The sequence below is a fragment of the Schistocerca gregaria genome, chromosome 2 (assembly GCF_023897955.1).
Source record: "Schistocerca gregaria isolate iqSchGreg1 chromosome 2, iqSchGreg1.2, whole genome shotgun sequence".
NCBI lineage: Eukaryota > Metazoa > Arthropoda > Insecta > Orthoptera > Acrididae > Schistocerca > Schistocerca gregaria.
Genome location: NC_064921.1, coordinates 952,847,976 through 952,875,523, shown reverse-complemented (window position 1 = coordinate 952,875,523; position 27,548 = coordinate 952,847,976).

Below are 27,548 nucleotides of genomic sequence, written 5' to 3'. Positions count from 1 at the left end.
TGCTCTCGCTCGAACTCAGATAGGAATAGCCGAGCGGTATTAGGCGCTGCAGTCACGGACTGTGCGGCTGGTCCCGGCGGAGGTTCGAGTCCTCCCTCGGGCATGGGTGTGTGTGTGTTTGTCCTTAGGATAATTTAGGTTAAGTAGTATGTAAGCTTAGGGACTGATGATCTTAGGAGTTAAGTCCCATAGCATTTCACACACGCACACGAACTCAGATCGCGCGCCTTCCCCATTCTACGGACAGCACTGACACTGTTACTACATTCACCGTGCCTGTGTCTGACTGACTAGCTGCCGTTCCTCGCCAGGTGTCGCTGCTATCGCCTGTACGGGTTTATATCGATAGTAGGTCGTTGGTCATAATCTTCTGGCTGATCAGTGTATTTAAATATAGCACAAAAAAATTGTTGGAAAATATTACAAAATGGTGAGAATGTAGTATTTCTTCCGAGGCATGTTGAATACGAGGCGATCTGTGACACGCACTATAATTGGTGCCAATTTGAATCTGGAAAAAAGGAAAAAAATACGTAATCTACACGAATGTAGCTAGCGAACCACCTAAAGGATTTTAGAAATATTGATTCTTGTGTAATTGGCGAATGTTTGAATAAGGCCGTTCAATTTTTATAACAAAAGAACAATCAATTCTTAATAATTATTGTTTAAATTAACTAACGGGAAATTCCCTTAATAGTGCACTTAGAAACGTTATTTCAAAGTCGTGGTTGTATTTTCAATTAAAAAAAATGATCAAGTCATGCTGCGTGCCGTTTTTAAAAATCTTATTTCGAGAAAAAACGTATTTGAAGCTTTGAAACGTTTTATAGACATGAACAAATGAAAGAATTCTACCTTTAGAAAACTCGTAGCATTAATCTGCTATCTACATCTACATCTACCTACACACTCCGCAATCCACCATACGGTGCGTGACGGAGGGTACCTCGTGCCACAACTTGCATCTTCTCTCTCTGTTCCACTCCCACACAGAACGAGGGAAAAATGACTGCCGATATGCCTCTGTACGAGCCCTAATCTCTCTTATCTTATCTTTGTGGTCTTTCCGCGAAATGTAAGTTGGCGTCAGTAAAATTGTACTGCAGTCAGCCTCAAATGCTGGTTCTCTAAATTTCCTCAGTAGCGATTTACGTAAAGAACGCCTCCTTTCCTCTAGAGACTCCCACCCGATTTCCTGAAGCGTTTCCGTAACACTCTCGTGATGATCAAACCTACCAGTAACAAATCTAGCAGCTCGACTCTGAATTGCTTCTATGTCCTCCCTCAATCCGAGCTGATAGGGATCCCAAACGCTCGAGCAGTACTCAAGAATAGGTAGTATTAGTGTTTTATAAGCGGTCTCCTTTGCAGGTGAACCACATCTTCCCAAAATTCTACCAATGAACCGAAGACGACTATCCGCCTTCCCCAAAACTGCCATTACATGCTTGTCCCACTTCATATCGTTCTGCAATGTTACCCCCAAATATTTAATCGACGTGACTGTGTCAAGCGCTACGCTACTAATGCAGTATTCAAACATTACAGGATTCTTTTTCCTATTCATCTGCATTAAATTTACATTTATCTATATTTAGACTTAGCTGCCATTCTTTACACCAATCACAAATCCTGTCCAAGTCATCTTGTATCCTCCTACAGTCACTCGACGACGACACCTTCCCGTACACCACAGCATCATCAGCAAACAGCCGCACATTGCTATCCATCCTATCCAAAAGATCATTTATGTACATAGAAAACAACAGTAGACCTACCACACTTCCCTGGGGCACTCCAGATCATACCCTCACCTCCGATGAACACTCACCATCGAGGACAACGTACTGGTTTCTATTACTTACGAAATCTTCGAGCCACTCACATACTTGGGAACCAATCCCATATGCTCTTACCTTAGTTAGGAGTCTGCAGTGGGGCACCGAGTCAAACGCTTTCCGGAAGTCAAGAGATATGGCACCCGTCTGATACCCTTCATCCATGGTTCGCAAGATGTCATTTGAAAAAAGGGCGAGTTGCGTTTAGCAGGAGCAATGCTTTCTAAAGCCGTGCTGATGCATGGACAGCATCTTCTCTCCAGAATGAGATTTTCACTCTGCAGCGGAGTGTGCGCTGATATGAAACTTCCTGGCAGTTTAAAACTGTGTGCCCGACCGAGACTCGAACTCGGGACCTTTGCCTTTCGTGGGCAAGTGCTCTACGATCTGAGCTACCGAAGCACGACTCACGCCCGGTACTCACAGCTTTACTGCTGCCAGTATCCGTCTCCTACCTTCCAAACTTTACAGAAGCTCTCCTGCGAACCTTGCAGAACTAGCACTCCTGAAAGAAAGGATATTGCGGAGACATGGCTTAGCCACAGCCTGGGGGATGTTTCCAGAATGAGATTTTCACTCTGCAGCGGAGTGTGCGCTGATATGAAACTTCCTGGCAGATTAAAACTGTGTGCCCGACCGAGACTCGAACTCGGGACCTTTGCCATTCGCGGGCAAGTGCTCTACCATCTGAGCTACCGAAGCACGACTCACGCCCGGTACTCACAGCTTTACTGCTGCCAGTATCCGTCTCCTACCTTCCAAACTTTACAGAAGCTCTCCTGCGAACCTTGCAGAACTAGTACTCCTGAAAGAAAGGATATTGCGGAGACATGGCTTAGCCACAGCCTGGGGGATGTTTCTAGAATGAGATTTTCACTCTGCAGCGGAGTGTGCGCTGATATGAAACTTCCTGGCAGATTAAAACTGTGTGCCCGACCGAGACTCGAACTCGGGACCTTTGCCTTTCGCGGGCAACTGAAAAATCTACAGTGGTGTTACACCTTAAAAGTGTTAAGCTATTTCGCCTGAGTTAAGAGTAATTTTCTCTTTCATGAAAACAGAGTAGCGGTCATTAGTTGGAAGAGGAGGAAGAGTGGTAATATGTTGTCAACAGCCTCGTCCTGTGGTCGCCACGGTCTAGGGGCACGTCTTTGACTAGTAACGAGAAACGTCCTGGGAATCAGGTTCGGTCGCTGCCACAGTTTAACATCTGAATAAAAATCTTCGGCATTGGCGGCCGATAACTTACGGAATAAGGAAATTATGTGAACGGCCTTTTCAAAGGGTATGGTGTATCGGTCAAGGGTGGGATGGGAAACACCACCTAAAAGGTGGGAAAACCATTAGTGATTAAGGGCATGAACATGCAGAAGGCAACGGAAATCACTGCATTAAACTCACACAAAGTGTATCCACAAGACATATGACCTGTAATTGAAAGGTAAAAGATTCCGTATTAGCCCTCCTTCAGATCTCCAGAAGGAGATTGCCAAGAGAACTGCCCATGAGAAAAAGATTAAATGACGAACGAAAGGATAGCATTCTACGAGTTAGAAGTCTGAATGTTGTAGAGAAGGTAACAAATCAGAAAAGAAAATGCAAAGGTTGAGTCTAGATATAGTGGGGTCAATGAACTGAAATGAAAAGAGATTAAAGATTTACAGTGATATAAATATATTGTACTATCAAAAGCAACAGAAAGTAGTGTAGAGGAAGTAGGATTTTCGAAATGAAAAGAAAGGCAGTTCAGACCGAGATACTGTCGACAGCAAACCAAGGGCCAACAACAATATTGCAGATATACGAGCCGACATCACGAGCAGAAGAAACAGAAAAAGTGTATGAAGATATTGAACGTATAATTTAGTATGTAAATGTAGATAACAAAGTGATAAACATGAATAATTAAAACCCTGTAGTAGGGAACGAATAGGAGACACAGTTTATGGAAGAATGTTGGGTCGGTAGTAGTAATTGAGCTTTGCAGTAAACTCCAGTCAATAGTACCGAATACACTGCTCAAAAATCACAAGAGGCTTAAAGACAAAGGAGCAGATATAGATTCGGATCATAATTAAGTAAGGATGTTGATAGGTGAAGTTTATGTGGTTCGTCCAGAAGAATCAATGTGGAAATAAGTGGTATACTGTAGTACTGAGGAATGAAGAGACGCATTTGAAGCATTCTGAGGCTGTAGATACTGCGACAGAGAATATCACAATCTGTAACTTCAATCAAAACGGAATGAACACATGTAATAGCGGAAAGACCGAAGTGGAACGGACAGATATACGCACAAGATTGAAGAACTTCAAGTGATCGACGAAAGGAGGATGTACAAAAAGACATAAAAAACGAGAATAAAGCAGGACGATCCACCTAGGAATGAAATAAATAGAAAATGAGGAACCGAAGGCGAAACGGCTGCAGAAAAAATTTGAAAAAATCGGAAAAGAAATGGTCATCGACAGGACTAATGCAGCATACAGAAAAGTCAAAACAATCTTCGCTAAAATTAAAAGCGTCAGCCTACAAGAGGAATTCCAATGTTCGCAGAGAACAGAGAGAATAGGCAGAAGGAATACATTACAGGTCTAAGTGGGCGGGAAGAACTGTCTCACGACGCGATAAAGAAGAGTTAGGGATCGATAAGTAAGTCGTACTGATCCAGTATTAGAATCAGAGTTTAACAGAGCATTGGAAAATTTGCGATGAAAGAAGATGGAAGGGATAAAAACACTGCTCGTAGCTCTAAAAGCCTTGGAGGAAGTGGCCACAAACCGAATCCATGAGTGTGGAGACATTCCATCCGCCCGATTTTCAGAAAACTATCATCTCACAGTCTAGAAGATAGCACAGTCAGCTTAACAGTTCATGCATGCAAGTTTTGACAAGAGTAGTATCCAGAAGAATGGAAAAGAAACTTGAGTATCTGTTAGACGACGATCTGTTTGGTTCTAGGAAAGGAAAGGCCAGAAGAAAGGCAATTCTGATGTTGCACTTGATAATGGAAGGAAGGCTTAAGAAATATCAGTTCACATTCACAAAATCTGTCGACGTGAAAAAACCTTCAACAATATAAAATGGAGAGAGATGTTCGAAATTCAGAGAAAAGTAGGCGTAAGCTTTAGTGAATGACGGATAACATGCAATTTGTCTAAGAACCAAGAAGAAACAGCAAGAATGGAAGAACAAGCACGAAGTGACCGGATTTTTCGCCACTTACGCTCCAATTTATACGTACATCGAAAAATAAAATAAACGTTGAAGTAAGTCGTACTGATCCAGTATTAGAATCAGAGTTTAACAGAGCTTTAGAAGACAGGATGTAACACAACTCTGTGGATTACTAGTTTTTGTCCTTTCTGTTTTGGTGTTACGATTTTTCTGTGAAACAGATCATTTTTTTCTGTGAAATGTAGAAATTTTATACTGTCTTTTTATTGTAAAATTAAATGAATATTAAATTAAGCTAACTGTACACGCATGAAAAAAGTTTTACATCATCTCAGGTCCGAGAGTTCCGGAACCTGTACAGAAAATTGGAATAGAGATCAACATGAACATCATTTCCGCCCTTTTTATTGCTCATGAAAACCACACGTTGCATATTGTACCATCATACAGCAAGATCTTCAGAGGTGTGGTCCAGATTGCTGTACACACCGGTACCTCTAATACCCAGTAGCACGTCCTCTTGCATTGATGCAAGGCTGTATTCGTCGTGGCATGCTATCGACAAGTTCATCAAGGCACTGTTGTGCCAGATTTTCCCACTCCTTAGCGGCGATTAGGCGTAGATCCATCAGAGTGGTCGGGGGTCACGTCGTCCATAAAATGCCCTTTTCAATCCATTACAAGCATGTTCGCTAGGTTTCATGTCTGGAGATTATGCTAGCCACTCTAGTCGAGCGATGTCGTTATCCTGAAGGAAGTCATTCTCAAGATGTGCACGATCGGGGTGCGAATTGTTGTCCATGAAGACGAATGCCTCTCCCAATATGCTGCCGATATGGTGGCACTATCGACCGGAGGATGGCACTGACGCATCGTACAGTCGTTGTGGCACCTTCCATGGCCACCAGCTGTGTACGTCGGCCCCACATAACGCCACCCCAAACAGCAGGGAACCTCCAACTTGCTGCACTCACCGGACAGTGTCTAAGGCGTTTAGCCTGACCGGGTTGCCTCCAAACACGTCTCCGTCGATTGTCTGGTTGAAGGCATATGCGACGCTCATCGGTGAAGAAAATGTGTTGCCGATTCTGAGCGGTCCATTCGGCATGTTGTTGGACCCATCTGTACCGCGCTGCATGATGTCGTGGTTGCAAAGATGGACCTCGCCATGGACGTCGGGAGTGAGGTTGTCCATCATGCAGCCTCTTGCGCACATTTTGAGTCGTAACACGACGTCCTGTGGCTGTACAAAAAGCATTATTCAACATGGTGGCGTTGCTCTTAGGGTTCCTCCGAGCATAATCTGCAGGTAGCGGTCATCCACTGCAGTAGTAGGCCTTGGGCGGCCTGAGTGAGGCATTTCATCGACAATTCCTGTCTCTCTGTATCTCCTCCATGTCCGAACAACATCGCTATGGCTCACTGCGAGACGCCTTGTTGAGAGCTCTTCCTGGCACAAAGTAAGATTGAGGACGTCATTGACCGTCTAGACATGGTTGAACTACACACAACACGAGCCGTGTACCTCCTTCCTGGCGGAATGACTGGAACTGATCGGCCGTCGGACCCCCTCCGTTTAATAGGCGCTGCTCATGCATGGTTGTTTACATCTTTGGGCGGGTTATGTGACATCTCTGAACAGAAAGGGACTGTGTCTGTGATACAATATCCACAGTCAACGTCTATCTTCAGGAGTTCTGGGAACCGACGTCATGCAAAAAAAATTTTCATGTGTGTATGTAAACAGACTGGCTTAATCAGAGTTATACAGGTGTTGTCAAACAGTGTAGTGAAGTTGCAATCGCATTATCGCCGGGCTTGCGAGAGTGCCGGCAGTGAAGTGTAGAACGGTGTTCACAAGTGAAAAGTCGAGTCGAGTCGCGTACAGAGAACGGTGGAGAGAGTAGTGACGCGGTGTGTGTGTTAACACAAGTTCGTATGGTAGCGCTGCTACAATATCTAATGTTTCTGCGCAAGTTTGGTATGGCCAGGCACAGTATAAGGTATTAAGGGGACACAGAACAACCACTGAAAGATGATACCAATTAAAATGAAGAGTACTGTGGGTCCAATTTTATTTATTGTGGAGCTGCAAGAAGAAGGGTCTTACATCCCTTACATGCACCCACGACAACTCAGCAAGAAATAAGCTCTAATCAACTGTTGATTAGACTTATATGCGTCTATACAGTCATATCGCAGTAAGAATGTTATTCGAATCGGTAGAGGTCCAATGACAAGTGTCGCTGTGAAGAAAATGGTCACGAAGTTCAAAGCCACGAGTTGTTTACACGATGTTCCCCGTAGTGGTAAATCAGAGACATGTGCTATTATTGCTCGGACATTTGAGGAAGAAATGGAAACTTTAGAGGATTCCTCTCCACAGGGTGTAGTCAGCGCTCGTGAAGGCGCCGCGCCAGAATTCTTTGCACTATTGTTTGAAGAGCACTAAGGCGTACTCTCCAATGACATCCGTACAAAATCCTGCGTCATCGTGAACTATTAGCCACCAATTTTGTGCCACGAAGAGCATTTGCGGTGTGTGTACTCCGAAAAGTGGGGGAAAATGACGATTGGTTGTCTAACGTGTTGCGGACCGATGAACTCCATTCCACACTCTGAGGGCCTGTCAACACCCACAACCGCAGAATCTGAGCTATCGACAATCCTAGAACTGTCACGGAAGCGCCACTGCATGACGGGAAAGTCACGGTGTGGCGTGGATTAACCATATGAATCGTGATCGGACCCTTTTTTCCTTCTAGGAAATGACTTTTCAGTCATCACGACGGGTGCGAGTTTACCGATATGTCACAGAATCGGATCATCCCTAGCCTGGCTGATAAACACCTGCTGGGACGTACGACTTTTATGTAAGATAGCGCGCCATCCTATTTAGCTGCACGTGTGAAAGATTTCTTGCGCATATCTTTTGGTGTTGATCGCGTGATGAACCGCGACTTCTGTCATACTTGCTCTCCCTGGTCCCCAGAGGTTAATCCGTGTGCTTATTGGTTGTGGCTTTGCCTGCTGTCTCAAGTCAACTGTGGTCGTCTAATCTCACTAGGGATGCTAAAAGACAACATCTGACAGTGTCCCTCGACTACAGGTATTGTTGATGAATGAGTGTCGACACGTTGAGCATCGGTGATAAAGAAAATCGTCTTTGCTAAAAAATTAATTGTTATGCTAATTATTTGAGGCACTGAGAACCATAAGGGTCCAAGGCACAGAAACAAAGTTTTGAGAAGTGGTTCAAATGGCTCTGAGCACCGTGGGACTTAACATCTGAGGTCATCAGTCCCCTAGAAATTAGAACTACTTAAACCTATCTAACCTAAGGACATCACACACATCCATGCCCGAGGCAGGATTCGAACCTGCGACCGTAACAGTTGCGCGGTTCCGGACTGAAGCGCCTAGAACCGCTCCGCCACACAGGCCGGCTTTTTGAGAAAAATACATGTTTGTGAAAATCATACTTACAGACAATCTACCAGTCTCATAGATGTGAATTGTTTTTAACCATGTCCCAGCATCCTACATTTACTTTGAAAAAAGAATGTCCCCACTTTATGTTGTAAAATATTAATTACTGTTTAAGAATACATTTATTATTAATGTTAATTCATAAAATTTCCATGTACAGGCTAGTGACAATAGTGTCTTTTCACAGTTGTTAAACTACATCACAACTTAAAGAACCGATACTTAATGCACCACACAAACACACACACACAGTTGTGACCTGTTTCACCGTTACATAGTCCTTGTTATCAGCATTTTCATTAAGCACATTCTGTGGCTTCAGATTCAGATAAAGCTGCCGGTACACCTCTGATTATAGAAGTATTACTACTACGTATATAATGTAGACACTTAACTATGTTGTGCTCTCTAGATAACAACTGGACACCGCAGAGCAACAAATTTGTGCTTAGTACCTATGGCCCATATGGAAATGAATATGCGAGAAATCGCTGACACAGCTTTTCGTGAAGGTTCATTTATACACTGTGGCGCTACAGACATAGTAAAAACTGATTCACCATTAGATCAACAGATGTCAGGAGCATCCAGACATGCTAAAATATTAAAATCGATAAAAATAAGCTTTGTGCCCTTATGGTTGTGAGCCCTTCATTTCTTTTGTATGATGTTGAGCGCCGTGTGGTGATCGTTTTGTGTGCCTTTTTCTGTTTCAATAGGACCTATGTTATTTGAAGCATGTGTCCGTTTTTACTTGTCTGCTGACATTATACCGTGAGATATTGAATTTCCAGATGTTAATGGACTTTCGCGTCATCCTCTACACTTAACAGAGACACTTACATACCCGACTCTCATATTTCGCGAAGAAATGCGCCACACCTACCTTTCTTGGTCTCCCGGGCATTTATGTCATAAGGCTTTGCTTCACTTTTTACTTCAAATGCCAACTAATTAAAGTGCGACTATAAAGCATGTACCGTCCATTCATCATGAAGGGATGATGCCAGAGAAAGCAGTTCACTAAGTCAGCCGGTTTTTAGTTGTACTGCAAGAAAGCAACGCCGAGTGTCCTTCATGCTCTTCCGCTAGTGTGTGCCTCTGTCTCGCCGCCCTTTGTCTCGTGCTGCCACTGTTCCATGCGTCAGCTGCTGCCTGTGATCGATGAAGTCATCGCCCGGTGTCATCGGGCTACAGCCACCTGTGTTTTGCCGTTGGCGTCCCTCTTTTTCTGTGACACGCTTCGTCTGCGTTTCGAACAGATAACGACACGAGATTGTCTTCCTCAGACAGATTCATTCTAATGTTTCAGGTAGCAGAAAGTACTTCGCGAGCCGAAGTACCACCTCTACAATAGCATCAGACTGTGTGGCACGTAAAACGTCTGGTAGGACAGACTCGCTAAAGCCATCGGCACACTGCCCGTGCAACCGAACGTTGAGCGTTGAGCGTGCCGAAATCAGATGGTTCAAATGGCTCTGAGCACTATGGGACTTAACTGCTGAGATCATCAGTCCCCTAGAACTTAGAACTACTTAAACCTAACTAACCTAAGGACATCACACACATCCATGCCTGAGAAAGGATTCGAACCTGCGACCGTAGCGGTCGCGCGGTTCCAGACTGAAGCGCCTAGAACCGCTTGGCCTCACCGGTCGGCCATCCTTTCCACAAGAAAGGTGAAAAGCATGATGTATATCTCTGTTGCCAGTGGGTTATAATATATTTTCTGAAATATCACTAAACAAGGTAGGAGCAACACTCGACAGCCATTTGGGAGAATATTAGAGTGGATTTAGAAAGGGCAGATCTTGACCAGAACAGATTTTCAACCTGAAGTCCATAATCCGTCACCAAATTGCAAACTCTAAATACATAGTTGTAAAATTTATAAATTTTAAAACAGGCACTTGACTCAGTTGATAAGGAAACATTAGATAAAGTGATCCGAGAATTTGGCATTATTCGTGAAACGCTCACAGACACCATATCAAAAGAAAAGTTTCGGGGTGAAAAATGTAAGGCATTCAGAATAAAAAGAGGTGTAAGGCAAGGTGACGGCCTCTCACCACTCCTCTTCAACTGTGTCCTAGAGAAACTAGTAAGAGGTTGGAATAACATGTGCTGTCACCAATAAGACTGGGATCTAAGAACAAAGGTATTGAAATTCACTCTCTAACATTTGCGAATGATTTTGCCATCCTTTGTGAAAACCTATCAAATGTAGAAATACTGATCAATTTCTTAGAAGCAATAGCCAACAAAACAGATTTAAGAATGTCTATAGAAAAAAACAAAATTTTTGACAAACATAAAAAATGATCGAGAAGTCCTAGTAATACGTAAATATTGGACGGATTTAGAGGGTTAATAACTCTAACTGAAGCGCCTAGAACCGCTAGGCGACTCCGGCCGGCTGAGCGTGCCGAGTTTCTGACGTCTTAGCGTGGAATAGCACGTTCGGGAGTCTTTCCGAACGTGCAGAGCAATATCCAGCATGTCAGATATTCTGAGCGTGAGTCTGAGCGTTGACCAATGAGATGGCACAACGCCACCTACGTCACACACACGCCGTCTCCCTTCAGTACAGAGTTGTGAGGCGCCATATTGGCATTCATTTCAAGCTTTTACTTGTAGATGCCGTTTCCGGGCTCCAGCAAATTGAGAATCACTGGAAAACCCGTTGTTAACTGTGTGATTCGTTCCAATAAAATAATAAGAAACATCACATTCGTGGCAAAAGTATTATTGTAACTTGCGTATTATGAGAGTATGCTATTTGAAGGCAGCGACACACTGAAGATCCTCCCAAAACACATTGTTCTTGGTACAATTTGTTATAATTAAATTTCAATTAGTAAAATATGTACGATTAAGGATTTCGGCAAGTGCTAGCATCCTATGATTGAGCTACAACAGTATGTGGTTGCTTAGCGAAGTGAGTAGCGTCGCTGATGCTCTATGAAGTACCATGGTTGAGCAGTGTTCCGCGACTCGACATTTCCAAATTTTTTTTCTAACATTTGCGTCTTTATTAGGTTCTGATACTTTATTATTAGCTTTATATAAGTACATACAATAATATTTGATGTTATATAAATATAAGTTCACCTTTCTTTGAGGGGTGACTGTTCGATTGACTTAATCTACAGGAGGTTGCGCTACTTGTACAAAGATACTTTTCTCCTTTTACGCTTCGTAATTCACATGTTACAAAGTTTCTGCCACTGGGTAGGAACAGTGACCAAGTAAGGCTAACCTTGGGGTTTTACTAAAATGTGGGAATGATGAAATGATGTTTATCTTATGTGGAGAAGTATTGCAAATTTGTATCTCACTGTTTGTAATGGAACTTTTATAAACCTGTGTCCTTTCTCACTGGACATGGTATTTCCCTTTTCTTGGACGATGGAGGAAATGTGCGTTTTAGTAGAGCTAACATGGGGGTTTTACGCGCGGCCGTTTAGTAAACAGTGTGATTTACGAATTAGAAACATCCCGCAACTGCCGCTGGAGTGCGTTGTGATCGCGTATACCACGTTGGAACGTACCGTACGCATAAGTCGCATCATTTCTGAGCGTTCAGCAGCACGTTGAACTTGGCACGCTCAACGTTGACGTTCGACAGCCCGGCTAGCGTGCCGCTGACTTGAGCATTCGGAAGCATTTTTCGTTCGCCCAGGCGGCGCTCCATTTTAATCTGCGCCTGAACGTAGACATACGCACTCTGGTCGAAGTTTCTGTTCTTCTTTCAGTCATCAATGACTCCTTAACAACTCTGAAAGATGTTGACAAAAGGACTGAATGATAAAACCTCGGTTGTGCCGTTGCTGGGGGGGGGGGGGGGGAGGGTTGTACCACCACTCGCCAATGATGTTCCAACGAACTCAAGGAGAATCCAAGACATGATGGCCGAATAATTATTTTAGTCGTTGTAGATCCAGACCATGCAACCAGCACCTTATCGACGTTGCTGACAAACCTGCTGTGATTTATCTGTTTCTTTTAGCACCGGCCGCCAGTCAACATTGGCGACGACTCGTTCGTCGTCCTCATATCAGGAAGCAGTCATACCCACTGAATACGTGCGAACCAGACAGTAATTATCTTTCCTTGGAAGCTTGTGTCGCTTTGGTCTTAAATCTCGGGCTTGGGTTCCCGGGTTCGATTCCCGGCGGGGTCAGGGATTTTCTCTGCCCCGTGATGGCTGGGTGTTGTGTGGTGTCCTTAGGTTAGTTAGGTTTAAGTAGTTCTAAGTTCTACGGGACTGATGTCCATAGATGTTAAGTCCCATAGTGCTCAGAGACATTTGAACCATTTTTTTAAAATCTCGGATTCTTAATAGACAGGGTAGCTAAAGGAGATAGAGGACAACCAAAGAAAGAGCAATACGTTTCTTCACAGGTTCGTTTAGTACGCGCAAAAGCGTCGCAGAGAAGTTAGTACAACCCTAGTGGCAGACACTAAAAGAGAGGCATTATGCATCACTGTCTGATTAATTATTAAAATTCCGAGATGGGCGTTCGTAGAAGATACAGTTACTACATTGTTTCCTGCAATGTACATCTCGCTAAAGGTAATAAGGTAAAATCAGAAAATTACGGGACTGATGAGACTGTAGTTTGGTCCCTTTATACCCCAAACCAACTACCCAGAAAATTTCGAACTCGCAAGGAGCCGTATCAACAATCCGTTTACCCTGCATACGACTCATGACTGAAACATGAAAGAGAGGAAGCGCCACTGGTACAATCTACGAGGTGCCTTGTGGAATAATAGTACAGATCTAATGTAGATGTTACTTAGTTCTAACATGGTGGAGAAGTGAATGAAGTTAGCAAACATAAAAATTTTTACCCTATCAAGTCAGAGCTCTGAAACAACAAAAAGATGAAGAATCATTAAATCACAAATTATCATAGCTCATAGAGAAAACGAAACTTTTAACAGATGATATTCCATACACGAGTCTGTCTCTGTCTGTGTTTCCTGTAATAGAATTAAAGTTATTTTATCGCAGTGTTTGAATAAATAATCTTACATATACACTATGTGATCAAAAGTATCCGGACACCCACAAAAACATTCGTGTTTCATATTAGGTGCATTGTGCTGCCACCTACTGCCAGGTACTCCATATAAGCGACCTCAGTTCTCATTAGACACCGGCACAGAGGGACGCTCCGTGGAACTCACGGACTTCGAACGTGGCCAGGTGATAGGGTGTCACTGGTGTCATACGTCTGTACGCGAGATTTCCACACTCCTAAACATCCCTAGGTCCACTGTTTCCCATGTGATAGTGAAGTGGAAACGTGAAGGGACACGTACAACACAAAAGTGTACAGGCCGACCTCGTCTGTTGAGTGACAGAGACTGCCGATAACTGAAGAGGGTCGTAATGTGTATAAGGCTCATATCTATCCAGACCATCGCACAGGAATTCCAAACTGCATCAGGCTCCACTGCAAGTACTATGACAGTTAGGCGGGAGGTGAGAAAACTTGGATTTCATGGTCGAGCAGCTGCTTATAAGCCACACATCACGCTGGTAAATGTCAAACGACGCCTCGCTTGGTGTAAGGAGCGTAAACATTGGACGACTGAACAGTGGAAAAACGTTGTGTGGAGTGACGAATCACTGTACACAATGTGGCGATCCGGTGGCACGGTGTGGGTATGGCGAATCCTCGCTGGACGTCCTCTGTCAGTGTGTGCACAGCCAACAGTAAAATTAGGAGGCGGTGGTGTTATCGTGTGGTCGTGTTTTTCATAGAGAGGGCTTCCACCCCACCTTGTTTTGCATGGCACTATCACAGCACAGGCCCAAATTCATGTTTTAAGCACCTTCTCGCTACCTACTGTTGAAGATCAATTCGGGGATGGCGATAGCATCTTTCAACACGATCGAGCATCTGTTCATAACGCACGGGCCTGTAGCGGAGTGCTTACAAGACAATAACATCCCTGTAATGGACTGGCCTACAGAGAGTCCTGACCTGAATCCTATAGAACATCTTCGGGATGTTTTGGAACGCCGACTTCGTGCCAGGCCTCACCGACCGAAATCGATACCTCTCCTCAGTGCAGCACTCCGTGAAGAATGGGCTGCCATTCCCCAAGAAAACGTCCAGCTCCTTATCGAACTTATGCCTGCGAGAGTGGAAGCTGTCATCAAGGCTAAGGGTGGGCCAACGCCATATTGAACTCCAGCTTTACCGGTGGAGGGCGCCACGAACTTGTAAGTCATTTTCAGCCAGGTGTCCGGATACTTTTGATCACATAGTGTAGCTGTGTAAACAACTGGCATGGGATCATAAAAGCAGTTGAAAGATGTACACTACCTGAAAAAATTAAATTCAAAGAAGAGGAGGAGGAAACAGGATGAAACTTCATGAGTTAACAGGTTACGTGATGCTATTTCAGCGATCACAAAATCGAGTCAAATGTACAAAGAACTAGCCAGTATAAGCCGATATATTAGTATAATGTTACAATTCATGCGAACTGGATGTATACTCTGATTCATTTCGGGCAGGTCGCCATAGAGTTCTTGGATCCTTTCCAGAGGCAAGCTGGCTCACAACTGCCGTAACCGTTCCCTGATATCCCGCATACTGGCAGTGGGACGGTTTTGACATCAGAACTGAGCCCGCCATGTTCTATCGGGGATGGATCCAGGGATGTTATGACCACGGAAGCCGGCCATTGTGACCGAGCGGTTCTGGGCACTTCAGTCCGTAACCGCGCTGCTGCTACGGCCGCAGGCTCTTATCCTGCCTCGGGAATGGATGTGTGTGGTGTCCTTAGGTTAGTTAGGTTTACTTAGTTCTAAGTCTAGGGGACTGATGACCTCAGATGTTACGTCCCGTAGTGCTTAGAGACATTTGAACCACTTGACCAAGGGAGTGCCTCAACGACACGTAGACAGTTGACATATGCACGTGCCAAATGTGGGCGAACACGATACTACTGCACGAGAGGTAACGCACGAGGAGGCAGACTGTCCGTGACGTACAATTGAATTGTGCCGTCAGAGCGCCCTCAGTCACTGCCAGCCGTATAGCTGAAGTTATATTCGATGCCTCCCCACACCACGACGACAGAAGTAACACCACTATGCCTCTCTATAACATTGGAAGTATGGGACCCCTCCCCGGGTCGCCACCATGCTCGCCAACAATGGTCATCCGGGATGGTTCCCGCGTCCGGCCATCCTGATTTAGGTTTTCCGTGATTTCCCTAAATCGCTCCAGGGATGGTTCCTTCCCCGTCCTTCCCTAATCCGATGAGACCGATGACCTCGCTGTCTGTTGTCCGTCCCCAAAACAACCCAACCCCGGGATGGTTCAGAATTATTAATTTTTTTTACCCAAACATGTTTCGGCACCTCCTGTTCCATCATCAGTGGCTTTTGTTTGTTGAGAACTGTAAAAAGTGAACATATTTTAGGTTCTAACTGATATAACAAAGAGTGAAACCCAAATAAAGTTTTTGTTCGTATTTCTTCTTAGCGTGATGTTACATTATATGGTTTCGCAGGACATCTGTGTAGTAGTGTCCTGCACTGATAACTTGTCATCTGCAAACTAAACGATGTAAACGTGAATTTCGTCGGCAAGTCAACACATCCCTTGAACTTTTTTTTAATGTGATTTTTGTTGCGACTGATCCTTCTTATTTTGTGTTCTGAGGACACTGCACACACACATTAATGTACTTTGTGTAATTTCGTTTTTACAACCACGTCTCTCACTTCACAAAACGCAGTGAGCACTATGTTGTTGTGCTTCCTAACCCTGTAGGCATTCCTTTGTTTCCGAGAGAGTTTGGTGCCGAATTTTTATTTTGTCTACTTTTTTTCCTCTCTCTCTCTATCTGTGTGTGTGTGTGTGTGTGTGTGTGTGTGTGTGTGTGTTTAAGGTCCTTAAGCTGTTTGTATTGCCATCTCTGTAAAGTTCCTTTGATGTGTTAAATAACGTGCCTGTAAAGAGTGCAGTGTTTTCATTTAAAACTAGTTTTCCTTCTGCTGTTGCCTTCTGTGTTTGGAAGTTCTCATCTATCGTCAGTTTGAGGTATAGACTGTGGCTGGATTGCAGTATTTTTCAATCTGTTGCTATTGAAGTTGGGTGGTGGTTATGGGCCTTTATGTAGGCGGTCAGTGGATGAAATTCAGGTGCACTTCATCTAGTTTGCAGATGACGAGTTATAAGTACAGGTCACCATACAGATATGTGGTCCTGCAAAACCATATAATGTAAATTCATAGTAAGAAGAAGAACGAACGGAAACTTTATTTAGATATCACTTTGTCAGATTAGTTACAGTCTTACAGCTTTTCATAAATAAAACTCACTGATAATGCCACAGAGGTGCCGAAACATGTTTGAAAAACAACAAAAGCCAATGTTTTTTCCATAAAAGGTGGAACTTCTATCCAATAATTTAACTGCAAACGTGGAAACAAAGACAAGAGCTGCAGATCCTAAAGATGAGCAGTTGTTCATCAACAATACATCCTTGCTGAACACGACACCACTCCAAACACAGCCATTTGTGTTGTGATGTTGACGGCAGTCTACGCATAGCACGGTAATTCCGCAGTCTTCCTGGTGCTAGTCTCCGACCAAACATGCGAAGTAAGAGTGACCTCACTTTGCTATCCAGTCAAGTACATGGCACTGTCACGTCCAAATACCTCGCAAAGAGGGATATAGCACGATTCTACCAGCCAGCCAAATGGTGATCTATAATGAACCCCTTTCGAACTCTGTCGGGTGCCTACAAACGCGTGAATGCCCAACATCTGATTTTTTTCTTTATTGTGATTTCATTCCCCTGCCCCATATGGGCAGGGGAGGGCTGTCAGCGGCACAATCCGCCGCTCTTCAGCCGAGTGACACTACAACTAAAACAAGAATAAAATGTTACATACACAAGGCGATAAGAAAGGGGAACATAAAACAGAGTAATGGGAGAAAATGGAGGTATAAATAGACACATGGAGATGTTCATGGGCCCCAACATCTGACTCTGTTCACGCCCTTTATACACCCTACCAGGCCTGTTAGAAACACTAAACACGAACAACACCAACGCACTCTTGTGGCCGTTGTACCTGTCGCAGATAATTGCAACTCCATCACTTACATACTCGCCGATGATGTGTACGTATGCGAAGTTATACTGACGTCCGACAGTGCTCTTTTTGTGTTAGGCGGTGTATCACTTGTATACTGATTTCGTTTTTCTCTTCGTTATAATTACATTAAAATGCTCACAAATGTGGTGCATTTGCGGTTCTTCAGCCGAAACCGTTTTAGAGGTATAAATACAGTTTAAAAATACCGAAATGATGAAATATATACATGTATTTCTTAAATTGTGAAAAAGGACGTTTGTACATTCACGAGTAGTAAAACTGTTGTCTTTTAAAAATAAATATTGAAGGAAGTCTTGATAATGAAAAAAAGCATCTTACTGTACAGCATTAAAAGCTAGAGGACTTACACAGGATGCACATAAATTTCTAATAATACGGTTAAGTCCTTCTTAGACAAACAGGAAATTTTAAAACAGGGCAACCACAGCTGAAATAGTTGCACTTGATTGGTTGACAATTCATACAATGGACAGTTGTTTGAATACAGTTGTTAAAACTATTAAATATAAAAGTGAATGAAGAGTCCAATAGTTTGTTGTACCTGTATTTATTCACGTCGATGTCCGCGACTCGTGGTCTTGCGGTAGCGTTCTCGCTTCCCGCGCACGGGGTCCTGGGTTCGATTCCCTGCGGGGTAAGGGATTTTCTCTGCCTCGAGATGACTGGGTGTTGTGTGTCTTTCATCATCATTTCACCCTCATTCACTCGCAAGTCGCCGTAGTGGCGTTAAAGAACTTGTGGAGCGGCGGCCGTGAGGGGTCTCCTGGCCATCCGCTCATTATTATTATTATTCACGTCGATTACACTGCTAAGCACTCCACTTTTGCCAATTATTTTTATCTGCTTTTAGAACCACTTTATGTTGATGAATGCGAATATGGCCTTAGTATTGTTAAACTGGCTCCCATTTGATGGCACTTTAAGATTTGTTTATGATTATGAACATACAGCAATATCATGTCTGAATATGCGTATCCTAATCATAAGTCACATGATTACTCTCTCAAATAACACCAAAATGACAAATTAAGTACTGTAATTACCTAATTTCGTTACATTACTTCATAATAGATAAAACACTATGCCTATATTCAGTGAGACTACAGTAATTACTCCTTCATAAGACGATGTCGGTTTGATTTTCTTCTGTGTTAGTCTTCAGGGCAATCACATTGGAGGCACCAATAGTAGTCGACCATCATCTGAGTGTCCCACCTGCCTTGATATCTGTCCTCCATTATCTCAATTTCTTGGTGGAACCTCTCGCATTTCTCCTCGCGGTAATCGCCCAAGTTATCTGAAAATCTTGATAAGTGGCTGCGGAGGAAATGCACATTGATAGTCATATTAACACCCAACCTTTTAAAGGCTCTCAACATGTTCTGCACAATTTCTTTGTAATAGCCTGGCTTATCATTGCCTAAGAAGTTCCGAACCAGTCATGAAATTTGTCACGTCGGAATCATTCATTAGTTTGCAAGTTTGCGGCCTATCAAATATACCTGCTTTCCGTTTTTTAATGGTGAGTGCAGGAAAAAATCTGCATTTGCACCTGAAGCAACTGCCTTTTTTATCTAGGGCCCTAACAAATTGCTTCATTAGTCCTAGCTTTACATGCAATGGAGGGAGAATTATTTCTGAAAAATGAGATGGACAGGAAGTGCAAAATGGTTAAGCAGGGATGGCTAGAGGACAAATGTAAGGATGTAGAGGCTTATCTCACTACGGGTAAGATAGATACTACCGACAGGAAAATTAAAGAGACCTTTGGAGAAAAGAGAACCACTTGCATGAATATCAAGAGCTCAGATGGAAACCCAGTTATAACCAAAGAAGGGAAAGCAGAAAGGTGGAAGGAGTATATAGAGGGTCTATACAAGGGTGATGTACTTGAGGACAATATTATGGAAATGGAAGAGGATGTAGATGAAGATGAAATGGGAGATACGATACTGCGTGAAGAGTTTGACAGAGCACTGAAAGACCTGAGTCGAAACAAGGCCCCGGGAGTAGACAACATTCCATTAGAACTATTGACGGCCTTGAGAGAGGCAGTCCTGACGAAACTCTACCATCTGGTGAGCAAGATGTATGAGACAGGCGAAATACCCTCAGACTTCAAGAAGAATATAGTAATTCCAATCCCAAAGAAAGCAGGTGTTGACAGATGTGAAAATTACCGAAATATCATATTAATAAGTCACAGCTGCAAAATACTAACAGGAATTCTTTACAGACGAATTGAAAAACTGGTAGAAGCCGACCTTGGGGAAGATCATTTTGGATTCCGTAGAAATGTTGGAATACGTGAGGCAATACTGACCTTACAAGTTACCTTAGAAGAAAGATTAAGGAAAGACAAACCTACGTTTCTAGCATTTGTAGACTTAGAGAAAGCTTTTGACAGTGTTGACTGGAATACTCTCTTTCAAATTCTGAAGGTGGCAGGGGAAAAATACAGGGAGCGAAAGGCTCCTACACTGGCCGTACACCTCTGGTGATCGTCGAGGGGACACTGAATAGTGCACGGTACATCCAAACCGTCATCGAACCCATCGTTCTACCATTCCTAGACCGGCAAGGGAACTTGCTGTTCCAACAGGACAATGCACGTCCGCATATATCCCGTGCCACCCAACGTGCTCTAGAAGGTGTAAGTCAACTACCCTGGCCAGCCAGATCTCCGGATCTGTCCCCCATTGAGCATGTTTGGGACTGGATGAAGCGTCGTCTCACGCGGTCTGCACGTCCAGCACGAACGCTGGTCCAACTGAGGCGCCAGGTGGAAATGGCATGGCAAGCCGTTCCACAGGACTACATCCAACATCTCTACGATCGTCTCCATGGGAGAATAGCAGCCTGCATTGCAGCTAAAGGTGGATATACACTGTACTAGTGCCGACATTGTGCATGCTCTGTTGCATGTGTCTATGTGCCTGTGGTTCTGTCAGTGTGATCATGTGATGTATCTGACCCCAGGAATGTGTCAATAAAGTTTCCCCTTCCTGGGACAATGATTTCACGGTGTTCTTATTTCAACTTCCAGGAGTGTATTATATATTCACTCTAATTATCAGCACATCGTTCTCATGATTTCAGAATTTCATTGTGTAATACGGGATATTAGCAAAACTGAGTGTAGCTGAACTAGTTGAAACGAATAACAATTTCACTATATGTGATGCTCCACTAACCCTTATCAAGCCCGCCCAGTTAGCCGTGCGGTCTAACGCATGGCTTTCCTAACTGGGAGGGAGCGCCTGGTCCCCATTACGAATCCTCTAGGCGGACTTGGGTCGAGGTCCAGTGAGCCAGCCAGTCTGTGGACGGTTTTTAGGCGGTTTTCCATCTTCCTCCGTGAATGTGGGCTGGTTCACCTTATTCCGCCTCAGCTACACTATGTTTTTCGATTGATGCGCAAACAAGTTCTCCATGTACACGTACACCACCATTACTCCACCACGCAAACATAGGGGTTACACTCGTCTGGTGTGAGACGTTCCCTGGGGAGAGGGGGTGGGGGGGTGGGGGGAATCCACCGGGCGCCGAACCGCACAATAACCCTGAAAGGGTGGTTCGGTATAGGGCGGCGGAGGGGTGAAGTGGGCTGCGGTAGTCGTCGTGGGGTTGTGGACTACTGCGGGTGTCGGTGGGGACGGAGCCTCTGTGTCTTTTCTATGTCCCGGGTAAACATACAATACAACACAATACAAAACCCTTATGAAGTGAACCTCTCATTATCCGCTCCCTAAAATTACGAACAAATAAAGCTTATAACTCGAAATTTGAGAAAGCATTCTTGACTGGAGCACAGCGGTCGGTACAAAACGCTAAAAATCAATAAAAACAGTGTCGATCGCGTTTTTAGATTTTTTATTCATTAGCAACCGTACTTCTTGGATATCGTTGCATCTGCCGCCACCAGCAGTCATAATGGCGATGATAAGCCTGAAGATGGTCTGAGGAAAGGGTAGAAATCGGTTGCTAACAAATAAGCAATCTGAAAACGGGATGGAGACTGTTTTTATTGATTTTTGGATAATAGGAAGTAACATGGATGATTCTGATCAAAGATGATTTTCATAAATTTCACCCTCGACTTCAATGCACTTTCCAATTGTCTTGACGGCTCCACATGTAGCTCTTCTGGTATAGTCCCGGTATATTGGGCTCAGTCGACTGCAAGATCTAGTGAAGAGCTGAGAGAAGCGAGCATCTGCAGGGAGACAGCCGTGTGCGTATGAATGTGTGTGTGTGTGTGTGTGTGTGTGTGTGTGTGTGTGTGTGTGTGTGTGTGTGTTGGAGAGAAAGAGAGAGAGAGAGAGAGAGACAGAGAGAGAGAGAGACAGACAGAGAGAGAGAGAGACAGAGAGAGAGACAGGGATAAATTGTTCATACTTAATCACTGTACCAAAGACGGTCATGTAAATGGTCAATATACACTGACGTGACTAAAGTCATGTGATACCTCCTAATATCTTGTCGCACCTCCTTTCGTGCAACGTAGTGTGGCATCGTACATGGTAGTGGCATCGACTCAACAAGTCGTTGGAGGTCCCTGCAGAAATACTGAGCCATGCTCTCTCTATAGCCGTCCATAAATGCGAAAGTTTTGCCGGTGTTGGAGTTTGTGCACGTAGTGACCTCTCTATTTTCTGCCATAAGCATTCGATGGGATTCATGCTGGGCGATCTGGATGGCCAAATCATTAGCTCGAATTGTCCAGATTGTCTTTCAAACCAATAGCGAACGATTGTAGTCCCGTGACACGGCCCTTTGACATATGTAAAAACTCCTTCGTTTTTTGGGAACATGAAGTCCAGAAATGTTTACAAATGGTCTCTAAGTAGCAGACGACAACCATTTGCAATCAATGAGCTGTTGAGTTGGACCATTCCATGTAACCACAGCCCACACCACCATGGAGCCACTACCAGCCTGAACACTGCCTTGCTGACAACGTGTGTCCATGACTTCGTGAGGTCTGCGCCTCACTCGAACCCCACCATCAACTCTTACCAACTGATATCGGGACTCATCTGAACAGGGCACGGTTTTCCAGTAGTCTAGGGTGCAACCGATATGGTAAACAGACCAGGAGAGGCGCTGCAGGGTATGTCGTGCTGTAATCAAAGGCACTCGCGTCGATCACCTGCTGCCACAGCCCATTAACGCCATATTTCGCCGCACTGTCCTAACGCATACGTCCGTCGCCATTCCCACATTAATTTCTGGGGTCATTTCACGCAGTGCTGCTATTCTGTTAGTACTGGCATCTCGAAGCAAACGCCGCTTTAGTGAAGGCTGTCAACCACCGCGTTGTCCGTGGTGAGAGGTGATGCCTAAAATGTGGTATTCTCGGCACACTCTTGACACTGTGGACCTCGGAATATTGAATTCCCTAACGAATTCCGAAATGGGAAGTCCCATGCGAATAGCTACAACTACCATTCCGCGTTCAAATTCTGTTAACCCCGTTGAGGGGCCATTATCACGCCGGAAACATGTATACATGAATCACCTGAGTATAAATGAGTATAAATGCACTGTTCTTTTACACCCCATGTACGTGATACTGCATATGTGCAAATCGCTAACCCGTGACATTTGTCACCTGTGTGTGTGCGCGTAGCGCGCGCGTGCGCGCGTCTGTCTGTGTGTGTGTGTGTGTGTGTGTGTGTGTGTGTGTGTGTGTGTGTGTGCATGAGCATGACAGAGAGAGAGAAGAGAGAAAGAGCGAGAAAGAGAGACAGAGAGAGAGAGTGAGCGAAATTGTATGTAGTTATTGTAAATCACTGTACCAAAGAAACACCGCAGACAGTAAATGCCATAAATTTCACTGAATAAGTGCACTATGATTGTAAAACTGACTCACTCAACATCATAATGACAAGTCCACAGAATATGCAAATAACTGTAGCATTAAATACAATTGGTGTTGCTCGTAGTTCTGGTTCTACTCGCGTCGACCGGAGTTTCGCATTTGACCGAAAACTGATATGAGACTAACAAGTCTGTTTGTGTGGCCATCCTCCGCAGCAAGCATATAAATACTTGTTTTGTAAATAAAACTGCCTGTTCCTGCCCATACGCGTTTCGCCTTATCTTGTCCTAAGGCTTCATCAGTGGGGTCTATAACGATACAGTTTTGTTAGTTTTAGATTATTAAACAGTTCACGTCGCGATTTTTTGCAAGAAAGGAAGTACTCACGATTTGCTGGTCTGCGTTTCCTCACATCTGGTCTGGAGGTCGACCAATAAAGGTCCGCAGCTCGTGGTCGTGCGGTAGCGTTCTCGCTTCCCACGCCCGGGTTCGATTCCCGGCGGGGTCAGGGATTTTCTCTGCCTCGTGATGACTGGGTGTTGTGTGCTGTTCTTAGGTTAGTTAGGTTTAAGTAGTTCTAAATCTAGGGGACTGATGACCATAGCTGTTAAGTCCCATAGTGCTCAGAGCCACTTGAACCATTTTTGGCTAATAAAGTAATAAAATTGGTAGTGGGACCTCCAGACCAGATCTGAGAAAACGCAAACCAGCAAATCGTGAGTAATTCCTTTTTTGCAAAAAACCGCAACGTGAACTCTTTCATAATCTAAAACTAACAAAACTGTATCGTTATAGACCCCACTGATGAAGCCTTAGAACAAGGTAAGGCGAAACGCGTATGGGATAAATAAATTAAGTAGCAGCAGGAAAAGGTAGTTTTATTTACAAAAAGAGTATTGATAAGAGACTGACGGGCGGTGGTGGCTCGATGCTCTTGTTACCCCTCTCTCTCTTCAACTCGGACAACACCAGTCAAAAAGTGGTTCAAATGGCTCTGAGCACTATGGGACTTAACAGCTATGGTCATCCGTCCCCTAGAACTTAGAACTACTTAAACCTAACTAACCTAAGGACAGCACACAACACCCAGTCATCACGAGGCAGAGAAAATCCCTGACCCCGCCGGGAATCGAATCCCGGAACCCGGGAGGGGGAAGCGAGAACGCTACCGCACGACCACGACCTGCGGACCAACACCAGTCAACTTAAGCGACGTGTGTACCAGTAAGCAAGAGGAAATTGCTCTGAAATACTAGATTTGTGAGAATTATATGCCCTGTGAACTTTATCGTAGTAGTAAATGTTTTGTTACATCATTTACATTTGCATACACGACCGTCAAAAAATGTAAAGCACCCGGAAGGGAAAGAGAAAATGAAAAAAAAAACTTCGTAGGTTGAGATGATTTGCGGTGTTATTTCAGTGGTTGCAAAATGAAATCAAACGAACTTGGCTGTAAGAACACAGTTGTAGATATGACGTTGCGCCCACTCTGGCCTCGATATGTGCACTGATTCGGTGTGGAACATTGTTATAAACCCGCTGTGTTCTCTCCTGAGGCATGCTGGCCCACGTCTGCTGTTCGTTGATATTCTGGAGACTGGCACTGTGACGGACTTGATATCCTAGCTGCCCCTACACGTGTTCTGCCAGCGACAGATATGGCGATGTTACGAGCCACGGGATTATCTCAGCATCATGCAGCCAGTTCATAGAGACACGTGCCACGTGTGGAATAGCAGTGTCCTACTGAAAAATGGCACCAGGATACTGTTACACGAGTGGTAACACATGAGGACGCAGCATATCCGTGACGTACCGTTGTTCTGTCGGCGTTCCCTCACTCACCACCTGCCGTAACCTGCAGTCATATCCGCCGTTTAACCAGCAGCAAGGCGTCACGAGTAACACTGCTGTATCTCTCCAAAACAGCGGAAGGATAGGATATCTCCGCAGGTCGGTGCCATATTTGCTGATAATAGTTATCCGGGGTAGGGCAGAATCACAACTCATCGGTCGCTGAACACAGTGCGAGGTCATTGAATAGCAGTCAATGGTTTTCGGTCACGACACCAGTCCAAATGCAGCCGTTTTGTGCTATGGTGGTAACAGCGGCCTACACATGGAACAGTAATTCCCCAGAGTGCGTGGTGCTAGACTGCGACCAACAGTGCGCGATGGCACAGAATGTTGCAGGGATTCGGGGTTTCGTTACTTATTTTTGGACGGCAGACGTAGATGTGAAGGGATAACCGTGTGCCTGGTGCACAGTATGTCATCCTCCGTATGGTTCTTAGACGTGGTATAGTGGCTGTTGTTGCTGCCTCTGGATCACAAGGTCGTAGGTTCGATTCCCGGCCGGGTTGGGGATTTTCTCTACCCGGTGACTGGGTGTTTGTGTTGTCCTCACCATTCCAACATCGTTCGTGAAAGTGGCTGGATTGGACTGTGTAAATATTGGGACTTTGCACAGGTGCTGATGACCGCGCAGTTGAGCGCTCCACAAACCAAACATCATTAGACGTGGTCTTGTGGAATTTGGGCGATGAGTATGGCTGCCCTCATGTTCTCATGTAGTCCAACTTTAGAGTGATGTCTCCAAATGTTCAAATGTGTGTGAAATGTTATGGGACTTAACTGCTAAGGTCATCAGTCGGTTAAGCTTATACACTACTTAAACAAAATTATCCTAACGACAATCACATACGCCCATGCCCGAGGGAAGACTCGAACCTCCGCCGGGACCAGCCGCACAGTTCATGACTGCAGCGCCTCAGGCCGCTCGGCTAATCCCGCGCGGCCGATGTCTGTATCTACAACTACGCAAATACTCTGCAAATCACACTTACGTGCCAGGTTCATCGAACCACGTCTACAATAATTCTCTCTTATACCAAAGTCGAACAGCGTGCGGAAAAAACGAGTACCTGTACCTTTTCGCGCGACCTCTGGTTTCCCGTATTATGATGATCGTTTCTCCTTATATAAGTTGGTGTCAACAAAATGTTTTGGAATTCGGAGGAGAAAGTTGGTGATTGGAATTTTGCGAGAAGATTCCGCCGCAACGAAAGTTGGTGATTGGAATTTGTGAGAAGATTCCGTCGCACCGAAAAACGCCTTTCTTTTAATGATGTCCAGCCCAAATCCTGTATCATTTCTATGACACTCTCTCCCATATTTCGCGATAATACAAAACGTCCTGCCCTTCTTTGAACTTTTTCGATGTACTCCATCAATCTTATCTAGTAAGGACTCCACACCGTGCAGCAGTATTCTAAAAGAGGACGGACAAGCGTAATGTAGGCAGTCTGCTTAGTAGATCTGTTGCATCGTCTAAGTGTCCTGCCAATAAAACGCAGTCTTTGGTACACCTTCCCTGCAAAATTTTCTATGTGTTCTTTGCAATTTAACTTTTTCGTAATTGTAATTCCTGGGTATTTAGTTGAATGTACGATCTTTAGATTTGACTTACTTATCTAACGGATTCCTTTTACCACTCACGTGGATGACGTCACACTTTTTATTATTTGGGGTCAACTGCTAACTTTGGCGCCATACAGATATCTTATCTAAATCATTTTGCAATTTGTTTTGATCTTCTGATGACTTTGCAAGACGATAAACGACAGCATCACCTGTAAACAACCTAACATACTGCTCAGATTGTTTCCTCAATCGTTTATATAGGTAAGGAACAACAGATGGCCTGTAGCACTACCCCGGAGAACATCAGAAATCGCTTTTGTTTTACTCGATGACTTTCTATAAATTACTGCGAACTGTGACCTCTCTGACAGGATATCACGACTCCAGTTACAAATCTGAGACTATGTTCCATAAGCACGCAATTTGACTACAAGCCGCTTATAAGATACAATGTCAAAAGCCTTCTGGAATCTAGAAATACAAAATCAATTTGGAATCCCTTGTCAATAATTCGTGTGAGTAAAGAGCTAATTGCGTCTCTCGAGAATGGTGTTTTCTATATCCATGTTGAGTGTATGTCAATAGTCCGTTCTCTTCGAGGTAATTCATAATGCTCGAACACAATACA